The sequence below is a fragment of the Leopardus geoffroyi genome, chromosome A1 (assembly GCF_018350155.1).
Source record: "Leopardus geoffroyi isolate Oge1 chromosome A1, O.geoffroyi_Oge1_pat1.0, whole genome shotgun sequence".
In the NCBI taxonomy this organism is placed as follows: Eukaryota; Metazoa; Chordata; class Mammalia; order Carnivora; family Felidae; genus Leopardus; species Leopardus geoffroyi.
Window position 1 is genome coordinate 55,174,977 of NC_059326.1, and position 17,555 is coordinate 55,192,531.

At 35.4% G+C, this 17,555-nt stretch overlaps 1 long non-coding RNA gene across 2 annotated transcripts in view; it reads left to right on the top strand.

The window, feature by feature from the left end:
* The window catches only part of LOC123599154, an 85,343-nt gene that overhangs the window by 14,311 nt on the left and 53,477 nt on the right, over window positions 1-17,555 (top strand). Inside the window, exons 3-4 of one of the 2 annotated variants that reach the window (XR_006713011.1) lie at window positions 11,928-12,012; window positions 12,122-14,246. This is a non-coding gene — a long non-coding RNA (uncharacterized LOC123599154). Of the gene's footprint in view, window positions 1-11,927; window positions 12,013-12,121; window positions 14,247-17,555 lie in introns of those variants that run through there. The other variant, XR_006713013.1, reaches the window with a different exon arrangement.

Here is a 17,555-nt window from a genome sequence, read left to right on the forward strand (position 1 = left end):
TTCTTGTGGCAATTTTATCCAACCTTCTATGCAACGTATAGAATCTCTTTTTAACATTTGGTATCAAGACAGGCTGAAATTTAAGTAAATTCTCAGACTCATTTACAATTTGTAGCATCAATTTCAAATGTAGAAGTTGGGAGCCCTACCAGTAACATGATACTCCTAGAATTATGTGTAACATTTGTTAAATTAGTGAAATATCAACTCAGTTTTCCTGAGAAAGATAATTAAATGTGTGGTAATAATAATAATAATAATAATAATAATAATAATAATAATAGTCTGAGGTGGTTATAATACATAGGAGAGGAACAGCATCCATATTTGAAGATCAGAAATTGAAATATCATATATAACTTGGACAAAAACTAGGCTTTAAAAAGATGTGGGATCATAGAAAAGGAAAATTTATTCTAGCAATGTAAAGAATTTAGAATACATGCCAGCCTTCTAAAACTAGGGCTTAGATGCTGTAGATACTGTTTAAAATCTTCAGTGTGTTCTCTTTCATGCAAAATACACATGTGTGCTCTCACATGTATATACTTACACACACAGGGTTGGCATCTGCCATTGAACATGCATAGATACATAAATCTTGATGGGGTTTTGGGGTGATGGTGGGGTTTGGAGCCAACAGCCAAGGAAGAATTCTTGAAGACATCTTTGGTACAAAAAAAGGTGATTTTGTTAAAGCTTGGGTACAGGACCTGTGGGCAGAAAGAGCTACACTGGGGTTGTGCAGAGTGACTGATTATATACCCTCAAGTTGGGTATAAGGAATTATACCAAGTAAGTCTCTAAGGAATTTTGGAAGCAAGATTTCCAGGGCTCTGAGGGGCTAGCTGCTGTTAGGAAAATTACCATTTATTACCATTTAGTAAAACCTCAGTCATGAGACCCTTCAGATGTATATCAGGGGGCCATAAGCTTGGAATATGATTATCAGCATATATGTTGGGGAGTTGAAAAAAAGGAGGTTTGCAAAGGAATTTTTATATGTTTAAGGAGACTCACAGAAAGGATCCTTGGGGGTTCAGGATAATTTTAAGCCAAGATTGCCTTTTGCCCCTAGCAAAGTGTGATCATTGGAGGAAGCTGAGCTCCTACAGGAAGATCACTCTGCCTGTTTCAAGGACTTGTCAATGAGCTGTAGATAGTAAGATAATTAAATTTTTCCTTTGCCTTTGTTTCCCACACCACCATGGCAAGCACTTAAACTCCTTTCCTTTGCTCTTGGGTAGCCAGGAATGTCCAAGGAATATCACACATATTCCACCTGGGGTGGGGGGGAGGTGCTGTTAGCCTGTACTTTGCCCTCAACTTGCCTTATCTCCTCATCAAATCTGACTTTATAATCAGAGAAACGACCCTGTTTCTCAGTCTTCAGTGATATTGGTCAGATGTTTCTATAAAATAACAAAGGAAAACAAAATATCTCTCTCTCTCTCTCTCATACACACACACACACACACACACACACACACACACACACACACAAACACACATTTCTAGTTCTATAATTCAAAGCCAAAAAATAACCATACCTATAGTAAATGGAAACCAATAACCTAAACAAGGTCCCTTTCTCCTGTTAGCATTTTTCTTTAGCTCTATCTTTACCAATGTTTTCTTCAGGCACACTATCCACTGTAGGCTTTCACTTTAATGTGTGTAATAGATGTGCATGTGTATGCTTATCTGTAATTGTATGATATTGTTTCATGAATATGTCTGTTTATATTTTACACAAGTGCATTTTACTTTTTGTTGCTCAATAATTTGTTCTGAGTTATGCAATAACATCCTATTATATAAACCAACTTCACTTTAATTATTTACCATATTTATTTTTGGTTGCTAATAATCCTCAGATACAATGTAAAAATGCCAAAAAATACTGGATTTCATTGCCCATTTCTTCATTGCTAGTTATTTGAAGAACAAGATTATCATATTGATGCAGAAAATGCAAAGGCAAAAAAAATGTAGATAAAATTAAATTTCCTTATAACTTGCAGGCTATTAACAAATACTTGAGACAGACAGAGTATGACATTCCTCCGAGAACTCCCAATCTTAATGTTAATGCCTTGTTGAAGAAAAAAAACAACCTTAGCTTGACAATAGTTAGGCCTCCAAGGATCCCATAAATCTTTAACATATGAAAATTCTTTTGGAAACTTCCTTTGTCTCTACCCTTCCCAACTTCAAAGTATATGATCAGTTGCTCCTCATAATGCTCCTTTCTGCACACAGGTCCTATCTCCCATATTTTAACAAAAAACACCTTTTGCACCAAAAATGGCTCAAAAATTCTTAACTGTTGGTTCTAACCCCCACTTCAAATCACATCAATATGATTGAACTGATGGAGAGGTGACCCACGGTCACTACGAGGGACAACCTTCCAATTCTACAGAAACTAAAATTGACACAGATGAAGAATTTTTTTAAGTCATTGGATGAAAAATATAGATGTCTGTGTGACTTCTTCATAATGATCCTACATTTTGAGTTTCTCTTTTTGTGAAATCTAGAGGTCTTGTTGCAATTTTAAGAAGAGGGTGGAACTAGGGGCACCAGGGTGACTCAGTTGGTTTAGCATCTGATTCTTGGTTTCAACTCATGTCACAATCTCACAGTCTGTGAGATCAAGACCCACATTGGGGTCTGTGCTGACATCCCCAGAGCCTGCCTGGGATTCTCTGTCTCCCTCGTTCTCTGCCCGTCCCCCACTAGCACATGTGCACATGTGCTCGCTCGCTCTCTCTCTCTCTCAAAATAAATAAACATTCAAAAACAAAAGAGGGTGGAACTTCATGAGACAATGACAGTCTTCTAAAGCCAGCACAGTTTGGGACCTGCATTAGCTGCTGCTTATGATATCTATGCTTAACCTATACACTTTTACTGGTTCTTTCATATAAAAAAATTTCCAGGTTAAGTGATAAATGGTCAGAATTGTTACTTTTTATTTTCTCTTGGAAATGCCGTCAATATGAACCTGTGTATATTTATAATTATTCTGATAAGGTTTAGCTGCCATTCTAAAGAAAATCCAAATAATATTGGTTTAAACAGGAGTAAAGCTTATTTATTTCTTATGAAGCTCTTCTTATCTACTCAATCACTTTGGCATTACATCAGAATCTTAAAGAGGAGGAAGCAGGAGAGAAAGGGGACAAGAGGAACTTTTGAGTCATCTTTTCAAATTTCCAGGCAGTTCAGCTTATATCTTGTTAGTCAACACTTATTCATGTGGCCGTGCAATATGACTTCTTTATTCCAGGCAGCTGTGTGCTCACGATTGGGAAACTATTTGTTGCTATAGAGACAGGCTGGTCCCCCAAAATATGGCCCATCTTTGCAATTCTTTGTGTAACTATATGTCCTTCGCTTCTTTGCATCAAACCAGTACCTCTATCTGTTACTGCTTTTGACTTCAGAATGAGCATTTGAACTGTAGATTTTTTTTCTTGTAGTTCTTTGAGCTGTGTCAAGGAGAGTCCTCATCATTTGCTGTGCTTCTTGTCTTCACTTCTCTCCAGATAACTTCTGCTCAGCCTCAGCTGCTTTTGGCAGCCCCAATATGTATTTTTGAGTTTGGGATTATATTTATCTCCAAGATTCTCTAAAAATGAGACTTCTGAGTTCTTCAAAAATTCAAAAATACATTCTTATGCTTTTGTAAAGATTCCAAGAGGATAAGGAGGAAATGCTGAAATACAGTCTTGTTTAAAGCAGATGTTCTTATAAGTATTTTAAATTCTGTTCCACTGAAAGAAGAAAAAGGGATAACAGGGGAAATTTTTTTTAACTTGTAAAGAAAGAGTAATTAACAAGAAGTTGAATAAGTTTTCTTATGGAATAAGTACATAAGTACCTAGATAATAATGTGATTAAATCATCCTTGTGGAAAAAGGGTATAGTAAATGGGAAAGAGAGAGAAGAGGCTGGAGGAAGCAGGTTGTCATTCAACTTGCAAGTGATCTCTCAACATTTTCCAGACCTGTGAATTTTAGAGGAATTTATTTTCCATGCTTTGTGATGTATTTGTTTTAACTAGATGTACAGAATATTGTGACACCCTAATAACCAAGTCCAGTTAGCATCAATATCATTGATATCATCAATGTAATAAATCAGCATAACAGCAGTCCATGGCATGGAGAGGTGAGAAAGGTTGCTCCAGGTTAGACTATACTGTAGGATTAGAAGTTACATAGCTATAAGGTAGGACAGAAAAGATGTATTTCAGGTATGTTCAGTTGAAAGAAAAGCACTTCTGATGGTTTTTACCAACAAATACAGAGGGAAAAAAAACATTTTCCAGATCAATAGCTGCATACCAAGTGCTAGCTGAGGGATATGTTAATTTATTCCAGCTATGAAACTTCATCTGTAACAGCAGCTGCAATTGGAGTCAATAAGTGATTGAGATAATAATACTCTGCCATTATTCTCCAAGATCCGTCTGGATTGTGTATGATCCATATAGACAACTTGAAGGAGAATGTAGCATGAATCATCACCCCTGTAATGTTCAAGTTTTCTAGAGTCGCACTAACCTTGGCAACATCCTTATGATTGATTTGGAATTACCGTTTTGGTCGATATAACCAGTTCTAGTGGTCTCTATTTGACCTTTCTTGTTACAAGAGCCCAGGGAATCAATGTGGAATCCAGTTGCTAAGTGTGACTGTTCCAAATTATGGAAAATAACATCAGGATGTGTTCAGGGATCCAGCAGTCCCTCTGTGAAATGCGAACATGCCCAAATGCCATTGCTCACTTAACCTTCATAAGCCTCAAATCTGACTGGCGGAACACAATGGCATTTCAGGTGTCCAGGATTAAGGTCACTTCAGAGACAGAGTCCAGAAATCTCTCAAAAGTCTGATTATTTTCTCTTTGCCAATGCTCAGTTACCCTAGTAAATGGTCACAGGTTATTTGAAGGAAGGGAGGAAGAAATTTTAAGTATTTATTTTTTGGCTTTATGGAAAGACTTGGCCTCTACTTCAATCAAGAGACTATAGGTCTATGAAGTCACTTCAATATTAGAATTCATTTAGAGACTGCAGTTATCTATTATGGTGATTTAAATACTTTTGTTAACCAAACTTAGACTTAGTTACTCATATGAATTTAGTAGACTACCCATATGTTTCAGTTTAGAGATACAATGTTCAAGCAGTCAATTCTAAAAATTTCTGCCCATCAGATTATTAGGATTTGGGATTGACTTTGTCACCCATTATGGTAAAAATGCATTCCTTGTTTTTGACCGTTAAGAGTCACAACTTGATCAAGGCCTGATTATCCTCATTGAGCTTGGAGGACTCAGTTCTGTGGCAATAGTTCCCACTATCATTTCTGGTTTACAAAGAATAGCCCGTCACAGAACTACTCAAGCACAGAAGGGTTCCACTCATGAATGTATTTTCTAGATTTAGCAAGGACTGTCCTTTGTAAGCTCTGTGGGACGTACTTAGCAAATTTTATATGATAAATCCATTCAAGCATTCCAGTCTACTCCAGCATTTGGATATCTTCATCTACAGCAAACTAAAGAAGGTCTGGTATTTCTCCTTCATTTAGTACAGAGCAGAATTGGGTCTAAAACAAGAAAAATATTAATGGTACTCTCCAGCCAGTTAGCCAAGCTATTGCATGCTCAAATTTCTTGAACATTGATATGATATTGAGATGAATTGGATGTGTAATATCTATTTTGGAAGTCTAAATTCAGCCTGATCTAACATATTCTCAAATTTGATTTAACACTTTGAGAATAGATTTCAACCCATGTTCCCTACACTTCTGCCTATATACATTTGCAAAATCTTGGTAATCCTTTTGTATATCAGACTTTCTCATGAGTCACACTTTGTACATCATTCTCTGGCCTTGTTGGAATTTAAGTCCATTTATAGATCTAGAAGTAATGACTTGTGGGTAGTTAGTCCTGGAGTAAGATCAGAAGTCCCTTAAATAATAATAGTACCACAAGGGAGGCTATAAAAGTTTTTTTCAGGCAAAAGTAGACCACCTCCTCAGATAGGGAGAAAATAGTGTTTCGACTGGTAAAGGAGGCTTAGCAAAACTTTAGGGATTCAAAGTCCTTGGCTTAAGTATAAAAGCATAATCCCATTACAATTTTCAAGGCCCCATTACTCCCTAAACATTGACTTTTTTGTCCCTGTCTAACAAGGATGCTTTCTCCTTCAGTTTACAATTACATGTTCCTTGCATCCTTTCAGCTCTCACTGGCAGCATCCTGGAAGCCCGTATTTTACTAGAAGTCTGTTCAAGGAAATTTAACTTTTCTTTATTATACTCCCCAAAATTTTTCTGGCCTCTGCCCCCTGCCTGATTCCAAAGGCTCTCTCATGTGTTTAGGTATTTGTTACAGTAGTACCTCACTTCTAGGTAACAAAATCTCTTTACTTTGTAATTTTTTTTTAATTTAAGTTTATTTATTTATTTATTTATTTATTTATTTAGAGGGTGCATGAGCAGGGGAGGGGCAGAGACAGAGGGAGAGAGAGAATCCAAAGCAGGCTCTGAGCCATCAGCACAGAGCTCGACATGGGGCTTGAACTCACAAACTGTGATATCATGAACTGAGATGAAATCAAGAGTCAGATGCCTAACCGATTGAGCCACTCAGGCACCCCTATTAATTTTCTATTATTCCCCCCCTCTCCCAAATAGCCACACAAGTAGTATCTTAAAGCAACACAGATTTGTTATGTCAAGGTTTCTGTCAATCAGGAATCTGGACAAAGATTAACTGGTTTCTCTGCTCAGGGTCTCACCAGGTTGAAATAAGTTTTCCATTGGGCCTCCTTTCCTATCTGTAACTCAGGGTCCTCTTCTAAGCTTATTTGGATTACTGGCAAAGCCAAATTCTCTTTGGTCGTAGGACTGAGCTCCCTGCTTTCTTTCCTGTGGTCCACCAGTGGCTATCCTTAGCTACTAGAGACTATTAGCAGTTTTTTGCCCTGGGATTCTTTCCACTGCATTGCAGTTTGCTCCTTCAAAGTCAGCAGACAAATTGTTTATTTCACCTTGTTTTAAGAACTCAGCAAATTTGGGGTGCCTGGGTGGCTCACTCAGTTAAGTGTCTGACCCTTGATTTCAGCTCAGGTCATGAACTTATGGTTCATGAGTTTAAGTCCCACATGGGATTCCATGCGCATAGTGTGGAGCCTGCTTGGGATTCCCTCTCATTTCCTCTCTCTCTACCCCTCCCCACCCTCTCGTTCAAAAAATAAATAAATAAATAAATAAATAAATAAATAAATAAATAAGAACTCAGCCAACTAGGTCAAGCCCACATAGTGTAAACTCCTTTTGATTATTTAAAGCCCAACTGATTAGTAAATTAATCATAAGAATGATATTCTATTATATTCACAACTTCTGCATTCATGCAAGGGGGTGGTATTATACAAATCATGAACACTAAAGGACAGGAATCTTTTAAACTATTTTAGAATTTTATGTATGACACCTAATAAAATCCAGAAATATAAAAAAAACCACAACATTATACTCCTTATTTTCATGAAACTGTTCCATGACAGCAACTTATTGATCCTCCAAAGTTTTGTCTCCTATAGATACATTTTTTAAAAAATATTTATTTATTTTTGAGAGAGTGAGAGACAGAGCGGGGGGAGGGGCAGAGACAGGGAGAACAGAATCTGAAGCAGGCTCCAGGCTCTGAGCTGTCAGCACAGAGCCCAATGTAGGGCTTGAACCCATGGACTGCACGATCATGACCTGGGCTGAACTCATGCTTAACCAACTGAGCCACCCAGGTGCCTGTCCAATAGATACTTAATACAAGTATCTACAGGTGATAATTTAAGTAACTGCTTTGACACTTCATGCCATAGACTACCAATGGACATTTTACCACTGGAAACAGTCATTAAGCTTTTTAAAGAATTTTTTAAGTGTTTATTTATTTTTGAGACAGAGAGAGAAAGAGAGAGAGACAAAACGCAAGCGAGAGAGGGGCAGAGAGAGAGAGGGAGGCATGGAATCCAAAGCAGGCTCCAGGCCCTGAGCTGTCAGCAGAGAACCTGATGCGGGGCTCGAACTCACAAACTGCGAGATCATGACCTGAGCCCAAGTCCAGCGCTTAACCGACTGAGCCACCCAGGTGCCCCTGTCATTCATGTTTTTAAATATAATCAGGGACAGAACCACATCCAGATAACCCAGACCCAATTCAAAGAACCCACGATTAAGATTCTGTTCCTGTAAAATCTTTTAGTTTACTTATTTTTCTAAAGTTAGGGTCTGTGAAACCCTAAAATTAGGGTCTTGTGAAAGCACAAAACCACTGTGAATGAAATCGTATGAAGGATTTATCACAGTGTTTAGGTCTTACACAATTTGGGGGCTAGTTGGGGAGTATTTGCCATTCTTTATCCTGGCCCAAGATCAGAGAAGATGAAGGAGTAAATCACTTGGGAACTAGAGAAGCTGCAGTTCCAGCTGATGACCAAACACATTAGACTAATGCCAACAAGATGACCAAACACGTTAGTGACATGTACAAGCTATCACGGAGACTGTTATCCTCCTTCAATTTTTACAGTATAAAAACATGGCTCCTATTTCACTCCTGCCTTCACAGCCTCACAGAAATTTAGCCTGTCATCAACACTAACATGGGACCATATAGTAAAATAATTCTGAGCAAAGCGATTGTAGCCTAAGTTGACTCCGTAATAAACCCCACAATTTACAAAATTATAGCTACCTGAGATTCAAATGAAATAGTATGCAAACCTTTCTTAAAATATTACATTCTGTCAGGTAAGTAAATATTTACAGATGTTGTATTTCAAGGCATTTTTATAATAACAGAAATGTGAAATCATAGGCATTTGGACACTATTTTACGTACCACACTTCTCAAAGAAGAAAATAGATTTGTATAATGCATAGTTTTGCAGTTTGTTTTATTAACATAGAACCATCTTTTACATTGCAATATTTCACAATTCTGTCTTCTTAAAATTATTTGTTTAGGCAGTTAAATTTTGACTTGACATTTCAAAATCCCTGATACATATTGCAAAGTTATAGAAAATCATAATAGAGACAATTAACATCTTGGTTCATCTCTCCTATGGTAGTACCCGGTCCTTTGTTATAGGCTATAATTTACCTGTCCTTCAACACAATTTACAGGTTTCTCAGAACAGTAGTACTCTAAAATAATAGGTTCTTGTAATACTTTACAGTTACATCTGAACTTCAGAAATTTTACATGTTGCTTTGCTTCTTTAGAGTATTTTCTTTTTTGTCGGCATATCTTATTTTTTTAAAAACATGTTTCACATTTCTCTTTGTGGGGACTATGTTGCCCCTTCTTTCAGATTCTGCATGCTTCCACTTCCTCCCAACCCCACCCTGGCCTAAAGCAATGACTCAAATATACCCAGAACTTAATAAATGTTTCATTGACTTGAGCATTCCCAGCAATGTTTTTATATTTGCCACAAACTATGTAGCTTCCAGCCTAAGAGTTTATATACATTTGAGAAAAAAATTATTGACTTTAAAATAACCTCACCCTTCACAAATCATTTAAATAATGAGGTTTCTTAAAGACTATTAATCAAACTATACGGAGAAGAGTCATAAATATTGATGAATTGTTTAATACTGTTGTTGTTAATGACTGCTCATTTTATATAAGAATTCAATCTTTTTTTTCCTACATATCATTTGGTAAAGCTCTTTACTGACTGAACAGAATGTGAATGATTATCAATTCTTTTCTTGCTTTGATGTACAGTCTGTGCCTGAAGGAAGATAAACTAAAGCATACATATATCCTCAAAGTTGTGATGCTTGTTCAGAAACGATATGAATTTGAAAGATTATGCAGATAACATCATTCAAATAGCGTGGCTTCCTATTTCCTGATTTTTTTTTTTTGCATTAGTAAGTCTTTGTAAATTCTATAAACTCTCGAATTGTCCACAATTATTCACCAGCTATGCATGAATACCCATGTATCCAGGCTGAATACTGTAATTATCAGGACTGATTTTTATTGTGAAGTTATAACTACTTCATCTCTTTCAAATGTGAATCAGACTTATAAGAATGTTACGTGCTTTGTAAATGGTAATTAGGTAAATATGTGAAAAAAAAGAATGACTTTAAAGGGGAAACTGTAATGGTTTTCTGACTTATCAAATTAGAAGGGTGGCTGATTACAACTGAATATTTATTGAAGATGTCTTTTTAAAAAAATCAAATATTTTAAGAGTCTTCATTGCTTCCTGAGTCAAAATTGGATCGCTTGACTTGTAAAAGTCAAGGTTTTAACCTCTTCCCATCTTAGACTTAAGTACTTTCATATGCGATATGTAGATATAGATTTAAATCTGTGCTTGAAAAGTAAAAGATGCAAATGAGCACAGGGTAGCTAAATTAACATGGAGCAGAAGCTATATAAGAAGATTTGAGAAGTAGGCATAAGGCAAAAAGGTTTTGGAAAGAAAGTGCTAATTCAAGTATAAAGATTCTATGCTTTCTTCTTTCTAAAAATTTTGTACATCATCCTACCATGTTCATCATGTCTGATAATTATGGTTTGTTTCTGATATTATAATATTTCTCCATAAAGTAAATAGTTTTACTACTGGCATAAATAAAGTTATAGTACCTTAAAGATTACAGTTTGTTGGGATTATCTTCCTAGAGATATTATGTATCGAAAATCAATCAGTATAAGATAGTTAAGCAATAAACATCAATTTATCTACCATATACATAAATCTGACTTTCAAGGAATCCTAACTGAAGTTACCTTACCCAGTTAAATGCCCGAATTATAGACACTTTCCCAGAGTAGCTACATCTGTTGTTGGACTAGGTCACATTGACAGTCTTAAAACAAAACAAACAAAAAACAGGTTATAAATGTATGGAAAATAAAGAAACAAACAAAAACTAGTGTCTTACTTACAGAAATTTTCAAAAGTGATATCTTGCATTTTTATTGTAGTAATATTTCCCTGAATTTTTACCCTATCAACATGAAAGATCTTATGGGGATTATCCAAATATAAACTCATTCTAATGAAAGGTGATTTTACTACTGAGGAAGAGACATTTACCTGGTTCAACTAAGCAACTTACACATACTTAGTTCCATCATGTTTTTATTTTTTACAAAGATATTTGAGGGTACCTGGGTGGCTCATTGGTTAAGCGTCAACTCTTGGTTTCAGCTCAGGTCATGATTTCAGGGTTAGTGAGTTCGAGACCTGGGGGTAGGGCTCCACACCGACAGGATTCTCTCTCTTCCTCTCTTTGCCACTCCCCTGCTCTCTTGCTCTCTCTCCCTGTTCTCTCCAAATAAATATAATAAACTTAAAAAAAAAATTAAAAGATGCTTAGTCAACATCCTTCATTTTATCTAATATGTAATTATGAACTTAAATTCTTCCAAATTCTAGAGAATCTAATCACATTTAGGAAGTAATGTAAATGGATCTGTTAGAATAAAAGTTGGAGATGAAGACATCATTAAAAAGTCTGATTTTACAAGGAAATAGAGCATTCAAAATTCAACCTCATGAAGTCATGGTGTGGGTGGTGGCTATTTCAGTTTGGTTTAGTGAAATAAAATGGAGGTAGCATTCTACATAAAGTATAACATCAACTATACTTTAAATATATAGGGTCAATTTATATATAATGTGAAATTCAATTTTTATCTTTTACCTTTTTGGGATGTGGGTTTTTTTTTTTTCTGAATGGTTAAGAAGGATAGTTATTTGTTTGGCTTTGTCACATATATACATAACCAGCATATTTTTTTTCCCTCTGGCTTTCTATCCTGACTTCAAGTGTCCAATTTTGTGATGTTTCTGACAGAGGCAGTGGTGACCAGTGTGCCCCAGACCTCGTCCTTTGTGCTGCTGCCTCTGGGCCGTGGAGTCCCAGCAAACACCTCATACAGGTCTGCTTGCTTTGGATTGCTTCTTCACAAAGGGGGAAGTGTGTTTCTTCCCTTGTCATTTACCTTTTCCAATGTTTCATTTCACTAATCTCTCTTCTTTTCTTAACAGCTTTACTTCCTTCATTGTTGTTTTTTTCTTTAATTTTACTTTATTTCTAATTGCCTCATCTTGAATGAGCTTCCAGTGTCTAAAATTAGAATTCTTCAGAATCCTAAGAAGATCTAAGGAGACATTAAATGTGTTCCATTTTCCAAAAGACAAATCTGGAACATTTAAATTGTTTACTAAAGGTCATATAATACTAGGATTCAAAGTTCTTTACCATTGGGACATTTTATCTAAGGAATGATTAGGATTATATACATCACACTACCTTTCAATCAGAAATTTATCAAGAAAAACCTGCCATATAGTATGACCTTTGGCTTTTATAATTCAGATTGAAAGAATGCTTGCTCATTTTGCCACTGAGCACATTAGCATCCTGTATCTTCACAAGGTTAATTTAATGGACTGCTATGCATATTGATGAATACTTCTGTGTTTTCTCAAAGTCACCAAATTAGAATTTCTGAATGTTCATTAGCCACATATGCAATAGGAGTAGTCTAAAGTCAATGAATTTCTGTTATGCCATTTCTAAAACTGATATTAAAATTGCATATGCAAATTTAAGTTCAAATTGTTGTGATAAAAGTAGACATGTAAGTAAAAAAACTCATTATTTTCATTTTTCAAAGTTACTAAGTTCATTAATGGTTATTTATTGGGTTAAGACATTGAATCAGAAAATGGGCCTCTGTCTTTCTCTGAGTATTCAAGTTTAGAAATGCCTTACTTAAAATGCAAGAAATTTCCAGTAAGTTTCCAGGCTGCAGAGATACATTATTTATGTTAACAAACTGGAAAGAGTTCATTTGCTTTAATATTTATAAGGGAGATCAATGAGACATACAATGCAGTATTACTAAGCTCTAAAACCACTACAAAACATAGATTCAATTAATGTAATGTTAACCAAAGAATACACTCAGCAATTCATAAATAAATAATTATAATAAATGTCCAGATTTTTAAGACTCTTTGGAATACCCTACTGAAGCCAGCCATTAAGCAATGTATTCTGCTACCTAAATCCATTAAAAAATGTAATTTTAAGGAAAATTACATGCAGTCTTGCTCAGAGCAGATTACATATTTTAAAGCTATATTGGTTTTTAAGCCTTTGAAGATAATAAGGAGGTTCATTAAGCTATTACATTTGAGTTACTTGAAATATTGAATAACCTCAGAATGACCCAATTCTAAAAGGTTTAATTGGCATGAGCTATGCCATGCCTTTTAAATAAAATATTTTGTAAGGTATTCATAAAAACACTAATTATCAAAGCATGTTTACAATAGATAAATAAAAGTGAAAAATTGCACTGGTAAACAATTTGAGAATAAAAATGTTTGTAAATAAAATATCTGAATCAAATGAATTTAAAGGCTAGGGCATTTGGAAATACAAGAAACACAATATATTTCTTTCATATAAAACTTTAATATGGGCTAGAAAAAATAATTTTGTTTTTTTCCCTTCAGTACAAGATGTGATTTAGGAGTATATTAAACATTAATCAGCAATTAATAAGAATTTTGAAAAAAATTCAAAGGAAGTGAAAGGACTTTTTCTTAAAATATTTATTTTAAATATGATATAGGAATAGCACTATGATCAACATTATTCAAATCTGCATGTAGTAACTTGCAAAGCAGGGAGACTGAAATCTAGCGATTCAGTTCGAATGCCCTACAGCTATCTAATCAAGCACAAGAGTTGCCAATCAGCATCACTTCACAATTGACATACGTTTTAATTTCATTTATTAAAAAACTGTATTAAAGCATTGCAAATGAATCAGTTCATATATTAAAGTGCATGTATCAGTCAGCTCAAGGGACTTTTAAGCTTTATCAAATACTTTGATCTTGATCATATTGAAATTCCTTCCAGCAGTTTATGAAATGTTCATGAATTCTTGGATGAAGACTAACATAAGTTTTTAGAGTTAACTTATATTTGGGAATTCTTTGTACAGTTGATATCAATAGGTTTTTGCAAAAAACATTATGACTAATTTTTTAATTACCATGTAAAATGTTAAGTATTATAATTAAGTATAATATTCAGATGAGAGTCACCACATTTTAAAAATGTAGTAATAAATGTTGTGTATACCCTTCCATATTGATTGGATCCTTGCAAGTTATTTCTTTCCCTGAAACTTTGAATTTGTAGGATAGAGAATGCATGGTTTCTTTTGACTATAAAATAGTGTCATATTAGAAATTAGGTGTTCTGTTGCTGTTGATAATTTGTACTGGTTCTTTTTTTTTTTTTTTTTTTTTTACTGGTTCTAAATTATCCCAAGTGATGAAATTATTTTCATTGGTTTACTGACTTAGAAAAGCTCAATTGATAGTTAGCTCAAATCATGAAGCAAATTGCTTTTGATTTTTGAGATGTTGAATAATTCAACATATTTTCTTAGTAAAAAGAACACTGATAGAAATAAAGGAAGCAGCTATGCATTAGAGACAGTTTTAAACATACAGTCTCCAAAAATGAAGACATTTGTATGCCTCTGATAGCACTGATTAAGTGGCCCATCTCTGCTCCAGTTGGGGTACATAAAATGAATGTAAGTGCTGTTAACATATGAAAATTCACTTGTGCTGGTAATGATTGAAAGAAAAAGAAAAACACAGAACACTTAACATTTTTTGAAAAAAGAATTCACTGAAGAAGGTTTGTTTCTATCTTCATTCAACTGCTCTCTTCATCAGCCATTCCTACATTCCAGAAGGCTATATACTTGACACATCAGATGCCAGGGAGACTCTGTATATTCAAAGCTTACATATTGCATTATAAAGCAATAATATTTACTATTTATTTGTTGTTGTGGATTTGGATCTATATCATGGCTTCACAACCATATGACTAACAATACTTTGTTTGGCATGGGAAAAAACACACTGCAATTCTTGCAATTTCTATCATGAGAAAAAGGGGCAAGTAACACACATTTTTTAAAATAAAAAAGTTTAGTAAAAACTGTTTTATTTAGTTTTTTGGTTCTTTGAAAGTTGATTTGAGGTCTTCTGCAATTAGAATAATTTATAGATTTTGAAGTTTGATCAAGTCAGAAGGAAAAAAAATCTTCAGTCTGAATCTAGCAAGTAAGAATGCCTAGTCAATAAAAATTAGAAGAAAAACACAACCATAATAAAACCAAAAATAAGACGAAATTCTGAAAATAATGGAATACATAAAAATTTCTAGGACACAGGGGTGACTATGTGACTCAGTTGATTAAGCATCTGACTCTTAATTTGGGCTCAGGTCATGACCTCACGGTCATGGGATAGAGCCCCATGTGGGGCTCTGCACTGAGCATCAAGCCTGGTTGGGATTCTCTCTCTCCCTCTCTCTCTTCCCCTCCTCTGTTCCTGTTCTTGCTCTCTCTCTCTCTCTCAAAATAAACTTAAAAACCTACAAAAAATCCAGGACACAATTTAATTCACACAGTACAGGAAACTTGGGGATTACATAAATATTTTCTTACTTTAAGAAACCAGCTTGGGGCGCCTGGGTGGCGCAGTCGGTTAAGCGTCCGACTTCAGCCAGGTCACGATCTCGCGGTCCGTGGGTTCGAGCCCCGCGTCAGGCTCTGGGCTGATGGCTCAGAGCCTGGAGCCTGTTTCCGATTCTGTGTCTCCCTCTCTCTCTGCCCCTCCCCCGTTCATGCTCTGTCTCTCTGTCCCAAAAATAAATAAACGTTGAAAAAAAAAATATTAAAAAAAAAAAAAAGAAACCAGCTTAATATAAGAGCTATAATGTCACTTACCAGACACAGCTCCTCTTAGCAATGAAATACCTTGATATATTTCTCAAGTTGATGTTCTAATATAAGACAACATTTATTTAAAATTACAGAGGTACTAACAAATAACGTGTTGGTCTAACTCATTCAATTATTGTGCAGTCTATTTTTAAAGGGGATATAGGATTTATTCACAAACATGTGTGCACATCCACCACTGTGTAGAAAATCAGGAGTCATCATAATGATAATCTTGATGATTAAGAAGTCAGTTGACAATATCAGCTGACAATTGATAATATAATTTATCTATTCAGAAATATTTCCCATGAGTCATGGGACAGAACTCTGGGGATAAATTGTTTATCTCAGCCTTCTGTACAATGCAAAACTGACTGATATAATGAAATTTGACCCCCGTGTAAGCTACTTCTATAGACAAACTCTATCACATGGTTGGCAATCTGAAGTGAAATACAATCAATTTCTTCAATTCGAAAAATAGAATGACAGCTTTTCTATCTTCTTGTTTGGACTAGAAACCATACATGGCTCATTTGCCAGGGGACATGATGTTGAGCTAACTGCTTTTGAGTCCCCGCCAAAAGCTCCATTTTCAAGATTATATTTGGTAGTCAGTGGACCGTGGTAAAAATTCATTGTTGTAGGTTTTAAGCTATTTTCTTTATATTTTAAATATGATTACCAAGTACATACGTGTTTTCTAGAGAAAGTTTAAAACTCTTCTAAAAAACAAATCCAAACCTATCATGATCTGATATAGAATTTTTTTTAATTGCTGCACATTTAAAATAGAAATATCTTCCATTCCTCATTAAAGTCAGCTGGTGCATCCTGGCCCTGTGCTCTCCCACTGCTTTGGCAGATGCTTGCAGTCCACAACAGGGGACACCTATTGATCACATGGCTCTGGTGGTCGGGTTGGGGGTGCATTTCTGGGTCCTAAGGGACTGAAACAGAGCGACTGTTCTTGGCAGGCTACTATCCCCAGGGCACTGCATAGCTTGCAGACTGAAACATATCCCTAGTCTTTCCAGAAAAAAAGGCCTATTTACTCTTTGGAGCATCTAGAGTCTATGGAGGTGTTCTCAGAGAACACAGATGAAGGCTGTCATCTTTGTTGTCTCCCTTGGTTTCACTATTGCTCATAGGTACCCTCCAGAAAGGAGCTTATCTGAAGCCCAACCATGTATCTGATAAGGGGCTAATATCCCAAATACACAAAGAACTCATATGAGTCACCAGCAAAATACAAACAATCCAAATGAAAATTGAGCAGAGGATCTGAAAGATAGTTTTTCAAAGAAGACATACAGATGGCCAACAGGCAAGTGAAAAGATGCTCAACATCACTAATCATTAGGGAAATGCAAATCAAAACCACAATGAGATATCACCTCACAGCTGTTAAAATGGCTATTATCAAAAAGAAAAGAAATAACAAGTATGGGCAAGGATGTGGAGAAAATGGAAAGCTCATACAGTGTTAGTGGAATATAAATTGTTGCAGTCACTGTGGAAAACAGTATGGAGGTTCCTGAAAAACATTTACAGGAGAACTGTCATATGATCTAGCAATTCCACTTCTGAGTATTTATTCAAAGAAAACAAAAACAGTAATTTGAAAAGATATATGCACTCTTATGCTC